Source organism: Puma concolor, chromosome A2 (genome assembly GCF_028749965.1).
Source record: "Puma concolor isolate L17-30 chromosome A2, mPumCon1.1.hap2, whole genome shotgun sequence".
NCBI classification, from domain to species: Eukaryota; Metazoa; Chordata; class Mammalia; order Carnivora; family Felidae; genus Puma; species Puma concolor.
Window position 1 is genome coordinate 95,417,326 of NC_141668.1, and position 19,316 is coordinate 95,436,641.

General features: G+C 38.4%; 1 protein-coding gene across 3 annotated transcripts in view; it reads left to right on the forward strand.

The window, feature by feature from the left end:
• The window catches only part of POU6F2 (POU class 6 homeobox 2), a 494,159-nt gene that overhangs the window by 29,571 nt on the left and 445,272 nt on the right, over positions 1–19,316 (forward strand). The window lies entirely within an intron of this gene.

Here is a 19,316-nt window from a genome sequence, read left to right on the forward strand (position 1 = left end):
TATAAAAACTATGTGTGTCACTTCAGCTAAGTTTTCTTTGCAATGCCATCGTTTAAATCAAATGTTGGGGTTTTCTTCTAGGCATGAACTCTCTGGGGTTGTGTTACCCTGTTTGCTGTTTACTGTCAAGACGCTGAGAGAATGTTCTTATAATGATCCAAGAGGAAGTGGCAAATGAATGCTCTTCTTCAGGTATTTTGTTGATTTTTCAAAATGCCTGCCAATAGGAAAATTTCCACAAAACTGTCATCTGAGGGTTTGCTGTATAAATCTGGGAGAAAGCCTTATGGTGTTTTCTTTAGTGAAATGAGTGAGATCCTAAGATCCCCTTTGTGCTCTGATCTGCTGTTTCTCTCAAAGGTTGGCTTTCTTATTTGTCAGAATTGTTCCTTAATTCGTTACCGTTTCCCGCCTCTGGTTAGTTCTGCGTCCATGGGAGATATTGTGGTTTATTTCACCAAACACCTACTTTGAGTACCTGTTGTTTATACACTTGACTATTAGCTCATATTCTAAATACAAACTGCTTATAGATGGCCCCCTTTGGAACTTTTATTTGCTATTTTTATATCTCATTTTAAAGAATAAGATCAAGAGGGTGTGGCTTTTATGAGTAAAGGTACTATAGATCTTTGGGTATTACTTTACACTTGAATTTAGATACGCATTTGTATCTGGAAAGCCCAACATGTGTTCGGGGGTTTAGGTCAGTGATACTGATAGCTTCGTTCGGGAGGAGGCGGGAAGAAAATTTCAACTGAATGTCCTCAGCCTCGAAGGTACAAAAGGCTTGTGTTTAAGGGAGACCCGGGTCAATGCTGATGGATCTGGGGGCAGAACTTGTCTGCAGCTTTCCAGTTCTTTTTCTTCTTTTTATATTAGATGTTTGCTTCTCTAAAATGGGACAACTGTTCAAAATGTCTTGGTCTATAGAGTTTTAGAGCCTGGAGATAATATAATCAAGAGAGCTTGTCATGATAATGCTATTTCACAGTGGTTCATAGCTTGAAGGAGGCAGCATTTATGTAAAACCTTGCTCCTTCTTTCCAATAACAGTGTTTGGCTAAAAACATTAAGAATGTGGCACCATTGCAGGTCAACGAGTGGGGGAAATAATTCTGATATGTCACCTCTCCAGCACCATTTCATTCGTTTGGAAAACAAACTCCTTGGGTGTGCTGTACAACTACTATTTGTACTTTCAATGTACTATCAAGAGCCCTATTTGTAAAGAATTTATGCACTTAATTTATGTACTCAGCTTGTCACGTTACTTTGTTTCTGGATTTTCCGCCCCAGAGCAATGGGGAGCGTCCAACATGCACCGCAAAGAGAAAAACTGTAGGCTTATAATAAGCCTATAGTGGCTCATGCGTGAAGCTTAGGCTACTATAGATTTTCCAGAAAATCAAATATGGATGTTGCAGAAATAACTTTTCTTGCCAGAAGAAGCGACTCATTATGGGACCATTAACTGTGGATCTCTTGGGAGTTTCCTTAAGCAATTATTTAAAAGCCAGTGTTTCCCAGCCAAACTTTTGGAGAAATATAACCTGATGCTGGCAGGTCAGCAGAGCTACTTTAAATGAACATTTCCCCACAGGAAGTTATTTCAGATGGGCCAGTGGAAATGGCAGGTGGCACTGAGTTCTCTTTCAGCTAATTGGGAAAGCATGTTTTCACAAGGGTAGATGCTTTAAGGTGAGCATACTGAAAAAAAATGGATAAAATTAGTTTTCCAGAAATAATAAATTTTAGACATCGTTCAGCAATTTTTAATATTAAAAAACCCTTCTGTGCCTTGGGTAATGTGAAGATGGCATTATTGAGGAGTTGTATTATGACATGTTAATGCATAAGGCAAGTCTTAATTCGTCTGATGAATCCCATTAAGCTACTGTGTATGGAATCTTGTGGATTCAGAGGAAGCTGAATTGTAGAGTTGTCATGCTTTGTCAATTTATTTTTATTCTTTTGCAGCCCTCTATCTGGTCACTATTGCTTTCGTCCTCGAAAGGAAACTGCAGGGTTTTGTTTTTGTTTTCTGGACTTCCTCTGAACTTTGAGGATCATGTAGAGCACCATCTCACAAATGTTGGAGAGCTCTTTTTCACAAAAGGCAATAAAAATATATCCCTGGTTTAATAAATGGTGGGCCCTGCCTCATTCTTAGTTTCCGATTGACAAGAGGCTGAATTATTTCCATAAAGCTATTGCTTCCTTCTGTCTAGTGCTTTTTTTTTCGTTAGTGGGGTTCAAGAGCCTTTTGGCAGAAGGATGACATATGGGGATACATTATTGTCTCCCTCTTTGTGGTTCCCATTCAGATGACTGCTGACAGTATTTAGCTTGTTTACTTATGGAATTTTAAAAAGGCATTGAATTTAGAACACTATATTAGTTCATTGTCAGGATGTTCTATTTCGTTGACAAGCAGAATTTAGAAAATATTCGAATGCCTAATAACTTATTGTTCTTCAAATCTATTTTCTTCTATTGAAAAAAATATTATGAAGACTGTTGATCATACCTGTTGCTCTGATTATATGTATATCCCTTACGATATAAAGTAGGAAGAGATTAAATTCAAATGTGGAAGTTAGTTTTAGGAAACAGATTAATTTGCTTATTCATTTGTTTCTTGATTCGTTCATTCACTTCATTCATTCATTTATTCACTCACCAACTAATCAGTGGGTATTTGTTCAGCTTTTAACAAGTGGTAGGCATTTTATTGAATGCTTAGGATAAAAGTAAAAACACACATGGTTTTTGCCTTCAAGGAGTTTATGGTTTATTGTAAAAACAAAACAAAACAAAAAAAACAGAACAAAAAACAACACATAATTACAATGTAATGATATTTGCCATAATTCATCCAATGAACAAATATTTTTTGAGTCCCTACCATGAGCTAAGCACAGTCCTAGGAATCAGGATATGATGAGTAAGTTCTCTGTCTTCTTAGAGCTCAGGAGACCTCATCTCCTGTCACATGTCCCCTTGTCCACTTTGGTATGGCCACATTGGGCATTATTGGTCTGACCTCTTTCAGTTGCAAATGACAAATTCAAATCAAGCTGTTAAGCAAGAGAGGGTGATTCCTGCCTCACCTAATTGATGAGTCCAAGCTCTGAGGCTCAAATAATTCTATAGGGGCTGTGACTCTGTCTCCGTGTCTCACCAGTTTTTTCCTTTCTTTCTCCCATTACTTTCTCCCACAGTAGGAAATCTGCAAGGATTCTTACTGCTCTTTTGGAGTTTACAAGCTCACTCTTTAGTTCAATTTCTAGGTCAGTTAGCAGGAGTAACCACGCTTGAGGCAATGACCTGAACTTATTTGGTCACAAAACCTCACCTGAACTGGTTTGTTCAGATTATTTACATATTTTTTTTCTGTAGAAATGTTAATTAGGGTGATGTTCCAGAATGTGCTGGAGTGTTACTTAATATATATTCTAAGCATTGTATTATCCTTGTACAATCTGTAAAATTCTGAGTTCAGATTCATATCTTGCTCTAGTGGAATCATAGAGGGGATTGTGAGCCTATATAATTAAGTTTTTTTATATTTATCCATCAGTTGAATCTAAAAATGGGGAAAAACATTCCAGTATTTGAAATATTTGCTATAAAACAAACATAAAGTGTTTCATAGGTTAAGACATGCAATCGTGTATATCTTCAAAGCAGTGTCACTAAAAGTAGAAATACAATTAATGAAAGTTGGAAGTGGGGAGGGCAATGGAGCGAGATATTTTTCTTCCTGAATATTTTAATATGCTTTTGCCTTTTCCTGAAGAAGATTCACTTCCTGTGCTAAGAAATCCATTACTTAAAATTCTTTTCCTTTTGAATCACTCCTTTCCATGGCTTCAAGATCTGTTCCAGCCTGACTTTCAGGATCTGCTGGATGGCTGTCTTCTGGAATTTCCTTGCATTTTGCTGCCTTATTTGGGCCGTGGTTTCTTATAATCTCATATTCTCCTCACTCTTGAATTTCATTTGTTGTTGCTGTTATTCTTGGAGTACATTTTCAAGTAATTCTTTCAAATCTGTACAAATCTGTAGATGGTGGATTTGGGGAGTCTGAATGTCTGAAAACGACTTCATTTTGTCTTCACTCTTGATTGATAGCTAGAATGTAGGCTCAAAATAATTTTCACTCAGAACTTATGAAGGCATTTTCCCAATGTTTTTGGCATCCAGTGTTGCTTATGAAATGTCCCAAACCAATTTGGTCCTTCTTCCTTTGAAGGTAAATGTGATCTCTTTGGAAGCTTTTAGGATCTTCTTTAGAATCCCAGTATTCTGGGATTCTAAATTTTGAAATAAAATTCTGAAATTTTGAAATAAAATTCTGAAATTTTATAATAATGTGTTCAGATTTTTTCCCCGCATTCTTTCTGCTCAGCCCCAGATAGAATCTTTCAAAATGAAGACATATTCTTTTTGTTGGTTTATTTAATCTTTGGATAATTTCATTCTTTTATTCCTTTGATAAATTGCTCGTGTCCCTTTTCTTAACTACTTCTTTCTAGAACTACTAGTAGACAGATGTGGGTCCTTCTGGATTGATTGTGCTGAAATCCTTCATATTTTCTGCTTATTTGTCATTTTCTTCTAGATTCTGGAACATTTCATTGACTTTTTCATTCAGTATTCTATCAAGCTTTTAAATGTCAAGAATTACATTATGAATTTTTACAAACCCTGTTCCTTTTATCATTGCAACCTGTTCTTGTTATATGAATGAAATAGTCTGTTGAACTCTCTCAAAAAACCATCTGAAATTAGTTTAAGATTCCCTGCTCCTCCCTGAGTTATTTCTGTTTCCTCCAGCAACAGTGGATACTCCTGTTCATTTGTATTCTTTTGTTTTTTGTTTTTGTTTTGCTATGTTTTTTCTCAAGTATCTGACAGTAGTGGGTTGCCCATTTGTATGTATGAATTAAGTATAGGATAATTATTACATGTTGTTTCCACGGCTTTCCTCTGCAGCTTAACTATGTCAGACTTTACTCCATGTTGTGTGGGACTAGGAGTAATAGTTGAGCAGTTTGGGTGTGCCCTCTCAGACCCCAAAAGAAAGTTGACCCCCGCTCTGGGGTCCCATCCTTCACTTTGGAAGCCAGTATCTCCATTTTGAAAAATGTTGACAAGGATCAGAGGGGACTGCCTCATTCAGACCCTTATTAAATAATAAAGTCTTTTTATCAGGCTGTGAGATGAAATATTCAGAATGGTAAGAGAAAGAGAAAAATGATTTTAATCTACTCAAGGTACTCAAATATCTAATCAGGGTATTATTACATAACAATCAGATATCATCCGTATTGTTTTCTGAGTCTATTATTTTTTTATTTTTATTTTTAAAGTTCATTTGCTTATTTTGAGAGAGACAGAGACAGCGTGAGCAGGGCAGGGGAGGGGCAGAGAGAGAGAGATAGAGAGAATCCCAAGCAGGCACCATACTGTAAGTCCAGAGCCTGATATGGGGTTCAAATTCATCATACTGTGAGATTATGACTTGAGCCAAAACTGAGAGTTGGATGCTAAGCCGACTGAGCCACCCAGGCACCCCTCTGAGTCTATTATTGGTGTGATTTCTTTTATTTCCAAACTCTGTGCAGAACTGTTAATTTCCACAATTATGACAGTGAGGAAAAAGTGTGGGCTAACTGGTATATCTGCTTGAGGAATTTGTTGAGACGGTCTTTATATCTTCTCCATGACTTTTTCATTACTGTTCCATGAAAATTTGAAAATAATATGTATTTTACATCTGTTAGATACAATGTTTCTCTCTTACTCTTTCTCCTCAATAAATCAGACTCTGTAATTGTGTTATTCAAGTACTCTATATATATATATATATATATTTTTTTTTTTTTTTTTTTTTTGGGACAGAGACAGAGCATGAACGGGGGAGGGGCAGAGAGAGAGGGAGACACAGAATCGGAAACAGGCTCCAGGCTCTGAGCCATCAGCCCAGAGCCTGACGCGGGGCTCGAACTCACGGCCCGCGAGATCGTGACCTGGCTGAAGTCGGACGCTTAACCGACTGCGCCACCCAGGCACCCCTCAAGTACTCTATATTTTTTATCTGCTTGATCTGTCACATTTTGAAAGAGGCGTGTTATCTCCCCGAAGACTGCACTTTCTGTTAGTTTCTCATTGTATTTCTAAAAATTATTCATCTAATGTATTTTGCGATTAGTTTTTTTTCGATGTATAAAGTTTCTTGACATATCCGTTTGGCAGAGTATACCTTTTATAAATATGAAATATCCCCCTTAATGCATCTTGTTTCAGCTTTACTTCAATAGTAATATTTCCACCTGCTTTCCTTTTGTTTCCATTTGCTTATCGTATCTGCAGCTACTTAACATTTATCATTTTATTTAAAATGATCTTTTAAATAGCCTCTGAACTGGGTTTTGCCTTTCTTCCCTAATTTTAGTCATCGTCTTTTATATAGAAATGTTGTTCATTCCATTCGCAACATTAATTGATTTGTTTGGTCTTGGTCTTATTTTTATCTGATACCTTTTATGTTTTGTGGCCCTTCCCTCCTTCCTTCATCCCTTCTTTCCTTCTTTTCTTTCCTGTCTTTCCTTGCAGTGATCAATTTTTTTTTCTTACTGATTTAGTTCTCTATCTCATTTATCTTCTGCTAATGAGGAATATTACTTTTTGTAAAAAATATACTTGGCCCATTTTTTAAAAATCTTCTTCTAATGTTTACTTTTTTTTTAAAGAGAGAGAGAGAGACAGACAGACAGAGCAAGAGCAGAGGAAAGGCAGAGAGAGGGAGACACAGAATCTGAAGCAGGCTCCAGGCTCTGAGCCGTCAGCACAGAGCCCAACACAGAGCTCAAAATCAGGAACCATGAGATCTTGGCCTGAGCCAAAGTTAGATGCTTAACCAACTGAGCCACCCAGGTGCCCCCACTTGACCAAAATTTTTTAACAGCAAATAATCACCGTAATCTCAGGATAAAGATAAGAATTTTAATATTCATTTACTCCATCCTAGTTGTGCCATCTTTTATTAAAAGTATATGAGGAATGTCTGGGTGGCTCAGTTGGTTAGGCATCTGACTTTGGCTCAGGTCATGATCTCGAGGTTTGTGGGTTTGGGCCCCACGTTGGGCTCTGTGTGTCGGATTCTCTGTCTCCCTCTCTCTCTGCCCCTCCTCTGTTTGTGCTCTCTCTCAAAAAAAGAAAAGAAACTAAGTAAATAAATGTAAAAAAAAAAGTATATAATATTTAGCTCTGGAATTTATTAAAAATAAGTTTACCTTTCCTTTCAAAAATCCTTCCTTAATAATTGATCTAAGCTTCAAGAGCATATTGTTAGAAATTCCTTACACTTAATATTTATTTAATTGGTCTTATTCCCCAAACATCTCCTGTATATGACAATTCCTTTCATTCTGCTACATTTATGTAGCTTCCTATCTGCCTCAGTGATTTTTTTAAATAGAAAGCACATTGAATTCTTGCATTAAAAAAGGTGAAAAATAACGATTTATGTAAGAATAGAATTTCAGGAAAATAGTTCATTTTGCTAAATATTTCTAGAAATCTTCCTGCATTCTTTAGTGTTACTTTGAAGATTCCTGTGAGAAAATATTTTGACTTACCCATAAAGAATTGAGGAGATAAAGACAATGTGTGTATTAGTGTATGTGTATGTATATACTGTCATTTTTGAGGACTGGCATTCCTATAATTTTGACATATTCTTCCTGTTTTCTTTCCATGATATTAGGCGATGGTTATAGTAGAGGATGATACTTTAAGTATTTTACTTCCACAAATAAAATTTGGCAACCATTTAAAAAAATTTTATATTAAGTTCTAAAATCCAATTCTGGGGGCCCCTGGGTGGCTCAGTCGGTTAAGCGGCCGACTTCAGCTCGGGTCATGATCTCGCGGTCCGTGAGTTCGAGCCCTGCGTCGGGCTCTGTGCTGACAGCTCAGAGCCTGGAGCCTGTTTCAGATTCTGTGTCTCCCTCTCTCTGACCCTCCCCCGTTCATGCTCTCTCTCTCTGTCTCAAAGATAAATAAACGTTAAAAAAAAAATAAAATCCAATTCTGGCAACCAATGGTTCTAGCGTCTTTAATGTACATATTCATAGTTTTATCTTTACCCTTAGAATTCAGAAATTTGTCAGGATATGTCAAGAGATGGGCCCTCAAGAAATAATCCTGCCCTGCTCCCAGAAGACCTTTGGATATAAAGTCTTGTGACTTTCTTCAACTCAGGAAAAAGGTCTTTATTATATCTCTGATTAATGCTTTTCTTTAATTTTTTCTGTTCTTTTTTTCTTTTCTTTTATGATTTCTTGTTATTTCCTGCATTCTTTTCTCTGGCCTTCCAGTTTATTAATTTGTCTTTTTCCCTACTTGCTAATTGCTCATTTTTTGTGCCTGGATGCTCCCCAACTTTTTTTCTGGATAAAATGTTAGCTCAAAATCCACTAAAATGGGGGCGCCTGGGTGGCTCAGTCACTTAAGTGTCCAACTTCGGCCCAGGCCATGATCTCGGGGTTTGTGAGTTTGAGCCCTGTGACGGGCTCTGGGCTGACAGCTCAGAGCCTGGAGCCTGCTTCAGATTCTGATTCTGTGTCTTCCTCTGCTCCTCCCTGCTCATGCTCTGTCTCTCTGTCTCTCTCTCTCTCTCTCTGTGTCTCTCTCAAAAATAAATAAGCATTGGAAAAATTTTTAAAAATCCACTAAAATGGCTTGAATCTATATGTGTATTTAATGTCCTGTTTCCTACATTCGTATTTTCTATAGGTGCTATTAATTCTGATTGCATTAATTCTGGTGCATTAATTCTGATTGCCTGATTACCTCTCACCCTCATTTTTACAATAAAACACACAAATGTACATTTCAATTGGTTTTGACACACGTGTGTGCCTATGTAACCACTATCCCCACCAAGACATTGAACACTCTCAGGGGCACAGAAACCTCCCTAGACTTTCAGAGGCATCTGTTATTTTGATTTTGTCATTATAATTTACGTTTTTCCTGTTCTAGAGATTCATTTAAATGGAATCGTATGGCGAGTTCTCTTTTAAGTCTTGCTTCTTTCCCACAGCGTAGTGCCGGAGATTCATTCATGTTTTTGCCTATGTCAGTATTCCTTCCTTCTTTCCTTCCTTCCTTCCTTCCTTCCTTCCTTCCTTCCTTCCTTCCTTCCTTCCTTCTTTCTTTCTTTCTTTCTTTCTTTCTTTCTTTCTTTCTTCCTTTCACTTTTCTTTCCCCACCTCCCTTTTTCCATTGAGGAGTATTCCATTGGGGATAAACCTTGTTCTTCCATTCATCTCTTAAATATTTGGGTAGTTTATAGTAATTGAGTTCATACTGAGCTACTATGAATACACTGCCATGAACATTTTTATATAAGTCTCTGTATGGACATATGTTTTCATGCCTTTTGGGTAAATACCTAGGAGTGGAATTGCTAAGTCATGGGGTAGATGTATGTCTCACTTTGAAAAACTTCCCGTTTTCCAAATGGTTGAACAATTTTACACATCCGTCAGCAGTGTGTGAGAGTCTAGCCGCTGTATAGCCTCACCAGCACTTTATATGGTTGGTTCTGGCTTCAGCCATTCTAACAGGTGTGTAGTGGTGTTTCATTGTTTTGTAAAATTATTTATATTTTAATTTACATTCAAGTTAGTTAGCATATGGTGCAACAATGATTTCAGGAGTAGATTCCTTAATGCCTCTTACCCATTTAGCCCTTCCCCCCTCCCACAACCCCTCCAGTAACCCTCTGTTTGTTCTCTATATTTAAGAGTCTCTTATGTTTTGTCCCCCTCCCAGTTTTTATATTATTTTTGCTTCCCTTCCCTTATGTTCATCTGTTTTGTCTGTTAAAGTCTGCATATGAGTGAAGTCCTATGATTTTTATCTTTTTTTGATTGACTAATTTCACTTAGCATAATACCCTCTAGTTCCATCCATGTAGTTGCAAATGGCAAGATTTCATTTTTTTTTTTTTTTGATTGCCAAGTAACACTCCATTGTATATATTATATACATCACATCTTCTTTATCCATTCATCCATTGATGGACATTTGGGCTCTTTCCATACTTTGGCTGTTGTTGATAGTGCTGCTATAAGCATTGGGGTGCATGTGCCCCTTAGAAACAGCACACCTGTATCCCTTGGATAAATACCTAGTAGTGCAATTGCTGGGTTGTAGGGTAGTTCTATTTTTAATTTTTTGAGGAACCTCCATACTGTTTTCCAGAGGGGCTGCACCAGTTTGCATTCCCACCAGCAGTGCAAAAGAGATCCTTTCTCCACATCCTTGCCAACATCTGTTGTTTCCTGAGTTGTTGATGTTAGCCATTCTGACAGGTGTGAGAAGGTATCTCATTATGGTTTTGATTTGTATTTCCTTGATGATGAGTGATGTGGAGCATTTTTTCATGTATCAGTTGGCCATCTGGATGTCTTCTTTGGAGAAGTGTCTATTCATGTCTTTTGCTCATTTCTTCACTGGCTTATTTGTTTTTTGGGTGTTGAGTTTGATAAGTTCTTTATAGATTTTGGATACTAACCCTTTATCTGATATGTCATTTGCAAATATCTTCTCCCATCTCGTCGGTTGCCTTTTAGTTTTGCTGATTTTCTTTTGCTGTGCAGAGAAGCTTTTTATCTTGATGAGGTCCCAATAGTTCATTTTTGCTTTTGTTTCCCTTGCCTCCGGAGACGTGTTGAGTAAGAAGTTGCTGTGGCCAAGATCAAAGAGTTTTTTGCCTGCTTTCTCCTCAAGGATTTTGATGGCTTCCTGTGTTACATTTAGGTGTTTCATCCATTTTGAGTTTATTTTTGTGTCTGGTGTAAGAAAGTGGTCCAGGTTCATTCTTCTGCATGTCGCTGTCCAGTTTTCCCAGCACCAGTTGCTGAAGAGACTACCTTTATTCCATTGGATATTCTTTCCTGCTTTGTCAAAGATTAGTTGGCCATATATTTGTGAGTTCATTTCTGGGTTCTCTATTCTGTTCTATTGATCTGAGTGAGTGTTTTTGTGCCAGTACCATACTGTGTTGATGATTACAACTTTGTAGTATAGCTTGAAGTCCAGGATTGTGACACCTCCAGCTTTGGTTTTCTTTTTCGAGATTGCTTTAGCTATTCAGGGTCTTTTCTGTTTCCATACAAGTTTTAAGATTGTTTTTCTCTAGTTCTGTGAAGAATGCTGGTGTTATTTTGATAGGGATTGCATTGAATATGTGGATTGCTTTGGGTAGTATTGACATTTTAACAATATTTGTTCTTCCCATCCACGAGCATGGATCTTTTTCTATTTTTGTGTCTTCTTCAATTTCTTTCATAAGTTTTCTATAGTTTTCAGTGCATAGATTTTTTACCTCTTTGGTTAGATTTATTCCTGGGTATTTTATGGTTTTTGGTGCAATTGTAAATGGGATTGATTCCTTGATTTCTCTTTTTGTTGCTTCGTTATTGGCGTATAGGAATGCAACCGATTTCTGTGCATTGATTTTATATCCTGAAACTTTGCTGAATTCATGAATCAGTTCTAGCAGTTTTTTGGTGTAATCTTTTGGGTTTCCCATATAGAGTATCATGTCATCTGCGAAGAGTGAAGGTTTGACCTCCTCCTGGCCAATTTAGATGCCTTTAATTTCTTTGTGTTGTCTGATTGCAGAGGCTAGGACTTCCAATACTATGTTGAATAACAGTGGTGAGAGTGGACATCCCTGTCTTATTCCTGATCTTAGGAGGAAAGCTCTCAGTTTTTCCCCATTGAGGATGATATTAGCATTGGGTCTTTCATATTGGCTTTTGTGTTCTCAAGGCATTATCCTTCTATCCTTACTTTCTTGAGGGTTTTTGTGAAGGAAGGATGCTGTATTTTGTCAAATGCTTTCTCTGCACCTATTGAGAGGATCGTGTGTTTCTTGTTCTTTCTTTTATTGATGTGATGTATCACATTGATTATTTTGCAGATATCAAACCAGTCCTGCATCCCAGGTATAAATCCCACTTGGTCATGGTGAATAATTTGTTTAATGTATTGTTGGATCCAGTTGGCTAGTATCTTGCTGAGGATTTTTGCATCTGTATTCATCAGGAAAAAATGGTCTATAATTCTCCTTTTAGGTGAGGTCTTTGTCTGGTTTTGGAAGCAAGGTAATGCTGCCTTCATAGAAAGTGTTTGGAAGTTTTCCTCCATTTCTATTTTTTGGAACAGCTTCAAGAGAATAGATGTTAACTCTTCTTTAAATGTTTGGTAAAATTCCCCTGGAAAGCCATCTGGCCCTGGACTCTTGTTTTTTGGGAGATTTTTGATTACTAATTCGATTTCCTTACTGGTTATGGGTCTGTTCAAATTTTCTATTTCTTCCTGTTTCAGTTTTGGTAGTGTATATGTTTCTAGGAATTTGTCCATTTCTTCCAGATTGCCCATTTCATTGGCATATAGTTGCTCATAATATTCTCTTATTATTGTTTTTATTTCTGCTGTGTTGGTTGTGATCTCTCCTCTTTCATTCTTGATTTTATTTATTTGGGTCTTTTCCTTTTTCTTTTTGACCAAACTGGCTAGGGGTTTATCAATTTTATTAATTCTTTCAAAACTCCAGCTTCTGGTTTCATTCATCTGTTCTACTGTTTTTGGGTTTTTTGTTTTTTGTTTTTGGTTTCAACAGCACTGATTTCTGCTCTAATCTTTATTATTTCCTGTCTTCTGCTGGTTTTGGGTTTTATTTGTTGTTTCTTTTCCAGCTCTTTAAGGTGTAAGGTTAGGTTGTGTATCTGAGTCCTTTCTTCCTTCTGTAGGAAGGCCTGGATCGCTATATACTTTCCTCTTATGACCACCTTTGCTGAGTCCCACAGGTTTTGGGCTGTGGTGTTATCTTTTTCACTTTCATGGGCTTCCATGTACTTTTTAATTTCCTCTTTAACTTCTTGGTTAGCCCATTCATTCCTTAGTAGGATGTTCTTTAGCCTCCAAGTATTTGTTATCTTTCCAAATTCTTTCTTGAGGTTGATTTCGAGTTTCATAGAGTTGTGGCTTGAAAATATGCATGGTATGATCTCGATCTTTTTATACTTGTTGAGGGCTGATTTGTGTCCCAGTATGTGCCCTATTCTGGAGAACATTTCATGTGCACTGGAGAAGAATGTATATTCCACTGCTTTAGGATGAAATGTTCTGAATATATCTGTTATGTCCATCTGGCCCAGTGTGTCATTCAAAGCCATTGTTTCCTTGTTGATAGTCTGATTAAATGATCTGTCCATTGCTGTAAGTGGGGTGTTGAAGTCCCCTACTTGTATGGTATATTATCAATGAGTTTCTTTATGTTTGTGATTAATTGATTTATATATTTGGGTGCTCTCATTACAATTGTTAGGTATTTTTGCTGGGTAGACCCCTTAATTATGCCCCTTTTCATCTCTTGTTACAGTATTTCAAAGTCTAGATTGTCTGATGTAAGTATGGCTACTCTGGCTTTCTTTTGTCGATCATTAGCATGATAGATGGTTCTCCATCTCCTTACTTTCAATCTGAAGGTGTCTTTAGGTCTAAAATGGGTCTCTTGTAAACAGCATATAGATGGATCTTGTTTTCTTATCCATTCTGTTACCCTGTGTCTTTTGATTGGAGCATTTAGTCCATTGACATTTAGAGTGAGTACTGAAGAGAGGAATTTATTGCCATTTTGTTGCTTGTAGCATTGGAGTTTCTGGTGGCGTTCTCTGGTCCTTTCTAGTCTTTTTTGCTTTTGGTATTTATTTATTTATTTATTTATTTATTTATTTATTTATTTATTCATCTCTTCTCCCCTCAGAGAGTCCCCCTTAAAATTTCTTGCAGGGCTGGTTTAGTGGTCACAAATTTCTTTGATTTTTGTTTGTCTGGGAAACTTTTTATCTCTCCTTCTATTTTGAATGACAGCCTTGCTGGATAAAGAATTCTTGGCTGCATATTTTTCTGATTCAGCACATTGAATATATCCTGCCACTCCTTTCTGGCCTGCCAAGTTTCTGTGGATAGGTCTGCTGCAAACCTGCTCTGTCTTCCCTTGTAGGTTAAGGGCTTTTTTCCCTTCCTGCTTTCATGATTCTTTTCTTGCCTGAATATCTTGTGAATTTGACTATGATATGCCTTGTTGATGGTCAGTATTTGTTGAATCTAATGGGAGTCCTCTGTGCTTCCTGGATTTTGATGTCTGTGTCTTTCCCCAGGTTAAGAAAGTTTTCTGCTATGATTTGCTCACATAACACTTTTACCCCTTTTTCTCTCTCTTCATCTTCTGGGACCCCTATGATTCTGATGTTCCTTTTTAATGAGTCACTGAGTTCTGTAATTCTTTCAACGTTTTTTTTTTGTTTTTTTTTTTGTTTTTTTATTTATTTTTGGGACAGAGAGGGAGCATGAACGGGGGAGGGGCAGAGAGAGAGGGAGACACAGAATCAGAAACAGGCTCCAGGCTCTGAGCCATCAGCCCAGAGCCTGACGCGGGGCTCGAACTCACGGACCGCAAGATCGTGACCTGGCTGAAGTCGGACGCTTAACCGACTGCGCCACCCAGGCGCCCCGAGTTCTGTAATTCTTAAATCATGCTCTTTTGCCTTAGTCTCCCTCTTTTTTTCTGCTTCATTATTCTCCATAAGTTTGTCCTCTATATCGCTGATTCTCTGCTCTGCCATATCCATCCTTGCCACCGTGGCATCCACTCAAGATTGCAGCTCAGTTATAGCATTTTTTATTTCATTCTGACTAGCTTTTACTTCTTTCATCTCTGCAAAAAGGGATTCTAATCTATTTTCGACTCCAGCTAGTATTCTTATTATCGTGATTCTAAATTCTGGTTCAGACACTTTGCTTGTATCTGTATTGGTTAAGTCCCTGGCTGTCGTTTCTTCCTGCCCTTTCTTTTGGGGTGAATTCCTTTGTTTCTTCATTTTGAAGGAACAAAAGGAATTAATGAAGTAAAAAAATTAAAATTAAAAAATTAAAAACAATACCTGCACACACACACACATACACAAATCAAATAAATGATGCTAGATCCTAGGTGTGTTTTGGTCTGGGTGTTGAAATGGGCTTGATCGATTAGAGAAAAAAGGGAAATAAAAAAAAAGGAAATCATTTGAAAAATTGAAAATAAGAATACAGTGAAACAGAATAAAAGGAAATGATGGAAGTAAAATAGAATTTGAAAAAATTTACACAAAGGTAAAAAAATATAGTGGAGAAAAATTAAAGAAAAATATTTTTAATAAAAATTGAAAATAAAAATAAATTTTTTCTTTCTGTATTCAAGAAAAAGAAAAGAAAAAAAAATTGAACACATGGACGAGTAAACAGATTGAAATACGATTGAAATTACTTCATATTCCCCTAGAAGTCAAACTATGAAGCACTTTATAGTCGGTAAAGTAAGCAGGCGGAGAGATTTGTATTCCTGAAGAGCGAGGTTGGCCCAGTTGGGCGGGGCTTAGTGTAACGGCTCCCTTCTCCACTAGATGGAGCTGCTAGCCTACTGGGGTGGATCATTGTGGTGCTTGCAGGTGTGTATGCACATGAGCGGGAGAGGTGAAAATGGCGTCACCCAGCTACCCAGTCTCTAGTATCGGAGCTCTGTTCTCTTCAATCAACAATTGCGCACCTGTCCTTTGTCTTTGGCCTCCATTCACTCCCCGCTTTTACACTGTCGGTGACCAAGCCCCAAGCAGCACCTCCCTCCTGAGCTTTATCTCAGATGCAGCTGTGTTTCCTGACCCCTCACTTCTGAGGGACTGCGGCTTTGACCCGTTCTGCCCCTCTGTGGGAAGGTCTCACTGAGCAATGGCCAGGTGCCAGCCACACCCAGGAACATTTGTGGGACCCTGCTGCTGCGGAGGCCCAGAGACTGCGTCCGGGTGCCAGCCCCCCCAGAAAAAGTTCACGTGACTGTGTAGCAGCAGCGTTTCAGGGATTATGGCAAATCACAATACGCATCTGGAGCCAGGCTTCACCCCCAATGTCCTTGTTCCAGCACCGGTGAATGTGGTTGTTCTCCAGGATCCGCTGGGACCTTTGCCTGTGGGGAGTCCTCCCAGCGGGGGAACCACCTCTCCTCGTGTGGCCTGAAGACCCCCAGACTTCACTCTGCTCCTGGGGATTTGCCCTTCCTACCAGAGCACCGCCAGGTATTGAGCTGGGGCGTTTCAGACTCTGCGCTCCCCCTGTTTATAGAGTCTTAATGGAATTTAAGCCCTCTGCTTTCTCCTTTCTCCCTTTTTAGTTCAGTCCCTGTGGCTGTTTCCACTTTTCCACTTTCTCTCCAGCTGCTTTTGCGGGGGGCTGTGCTTTTCCCGTATTCTCCCCCTGCCCCCATCTCCATCCTCTCTCCACAAACAAAAACAGCTCCCTGCCCTCTGTGGCATCTCTCTCCCCCAGTTCACCTCTCTGCGTCGTGTACCTGCTGAGTTCTGTGGTTCAGGTTGTGCAGATTGTCGTGTTAATCTTCAGATCAGTTTTCTAGATGTGCAGGATGGTTTAGTGTTGATCTGGCTGTATTTCATGGACGCCAGATGCACAAAAAAAAACTTCCATGCTGTTCCACCATCTTGGCTCCTCCCCCATGTTTATATATTTTTGAGAGAGAGAGAGACAGAGTGTGAGCAGGGGAGGGGCAGAGAGAGGGAGACACAGAATCTGAAGCAGACTCCAGGCTCTGAGCTGTCAGCACAGAGCCCAATGCGGGGCTCGGACCCATGAGTTGTGAGATCATGACCTGAGCTAAAGTCAGAGACTTAACCAACTGAACCACCCAGGAGCCCAGCATTTTTATTTCTAAACAATTTTTTTTTAAGAGCAGAAATATTGAATTTTGATAAAGCCCAATTTTCCATGTTTTTCCTTTGTGGTTGGTGCTTTTTGTACCTTGCCTAAGACGCTTTGCCCCCCAGTGGGCATTTGGCAGTATCTATAGCGTCTAGAGACATTTTTGTTTGTCACAACTCAGGTGGGTGGAGAGCTAATAGCACCTAATGGGCAGAGGGCAGGGATACTGCTGAGCGTCCCGCAGTGGCCATGACATCCTCCTCACCGTGTGGAATTATCCAGCCCCAAATGTCAATAGTGTCAAAGTTTGAGAAACTGGTTTCAAGTGACACAGGAATGTCCAAATGACTTTTCCCTTTTTCTTATTGGAGGTTTCTTATTAGGAAGATTGGTCCTTGAAAGTATTCATTTGTAAGGTCTTATAGTCTGTATTATGCTGTAGCTACCATTTATTGAGCAGGCTCCACCCTCGTACTTTATGTATTATCTCACATAAGTCTGACAAGTAAGTATTCTCCCCACTTTACAGATAGAAAAACAAAAGCCAGAATGGACACCCTACTCCCCCCACCGCCCACCCCAGAGGTCAAAGAGCCAAGATTTCTGTTTAGATCAGTATGACAGTTTCCTGTAAGACTCAAAGTGTTCTTGGTGTTTATTTTCATATAAAATTGAAATTATGACTTAGATTACTGACTGTACTTTAATCTTATTATAATACTGATACTCTGAAAAAAGGTGTGCTGTGTTTGCATTATGATAGAATACTTCAGGTGGAAACATAGGGCAGTAAGGAGATAGATACTTTCATTTCCACTTTAGAGATTGCCAAGCTAAGCAGCAGCGGTCAAGTGCTTTGTCTGATACCCGGGAATGAATTTAGGCAATTGACTGCTCTTCCCTCTATTTTTGTTTTTGTTTTCCATTTTACTGTCCAACTTTCTGATGATTGAAAGTAGTATAGAGTAGGTTTTGCTTAGGATTAATAAAAGATATAAGCAATTTTTCCTGACAGCCCCGAAAACAATGTAAGTAAACTACTTATGAAAATTGTAGTGTACTTTCAGAGTGTTTTGAACAATTTGAATGAGTAATAGGAAATATATTTGTATGCTGAGACCTTTGAGGCTTCTTTCAACAATATTGGGTATTTTGGATACTACAAATGGATATCTTTCCAGAAATCCTACCATTGATTTGGAGTGATTCTCCAAATCACTCATTAGGTTTTCTGCCATCATCCAGTTACATGGATGCTCTGTGCTCTGTGATGTAAATTTAGATTGTGGTACCACAGAGCTCCAAACCCTTTGCCCACAAGGGCTGTTTTCAACCTGTGCCCAAGCCTTAGGAGTGTAATCCTATGTCACCCCCATGGAGAACAAGGATGGACTGTGCCTGCCTGGTCCAAGGTCCTCCAAATTCATTTAGAGCAGCTCTGCTGTTGTGATTTATTTACATTTCTGAAGTGTGATTTCACAGTGCTTGAAAAATTTTCATATCCGGACAAAGCACTAACATCTAACACTGAAAATTATGGCTGACCGTGAGTTGCCTCTTTGCCAACGTTGCTTACCACATCGCCTTCTCTTCCCCCATAAACATGCAACTTGTGCTCCATCCATGGAAAAAACTTCTTTTATTTAAGTTTTTTTTAACATTTATTTATTTTTGAAAGAGAGAAAGAAAGAGAGCAAGTGGGGAAGGGGCAGAGAGAAGGAGACAGAGGATCCGAAGCAAGCTCCATGCTGTGAGTGCAGAGCCCAACATGGGGCTCGAACCCATGAACCTTGAGATCATGACCTAAACTGAAATCAAGAGTCAGATGTTTAAATGACTGAGCCACCCAGGTACCCCATCCATAGAAAATTTATGCAGTTCTCTGGAGTTATCTGAAGGTGTCTTATTTCATACCTCTGTCTATTAGTACATGCTGGATTGTTTTGTTTTGTATTCATTGACATTCCTTTCTACTTGGGGTATGAGAATGTTTAAATTTAAAAGATAAGGCTAATTTGTATTTCAAATGGATACACCAATTTGTATTTTTACAAAGCGTATTTAAGATTGTCCATTGACCCATTTGCTCTCCTATACTTGGTGTAACCAAGTTTATTATTTTTTTCCAATCTAAGGAGAGTAAAATTGTATCTTATTGTTTTCTAACTGCATTTCCCCAAGTATAAATGAAGTTAAGCATCTTTTCATACATTTATTTGCCATTTCTTTCTTAGCTTCTGTGAAAAGTATTTTTTTTTGTTTTGCCCACACTCTCTATTGTTTTTCCCATATTATATACTCATTATGTATTCAGAATACCAATATTTTGTTGCTAACATTCATTCTAAAAATGGTGTCTCTATTTTTGCCTTAGATTCTTACTTTAAAAAATTTTTTTTAAATATTTATTTTTGAACAAGAGTGTGGGGGGGGGGATGGGCAGAGAGAGAGGGAGACACAGAATCCAAAACAGG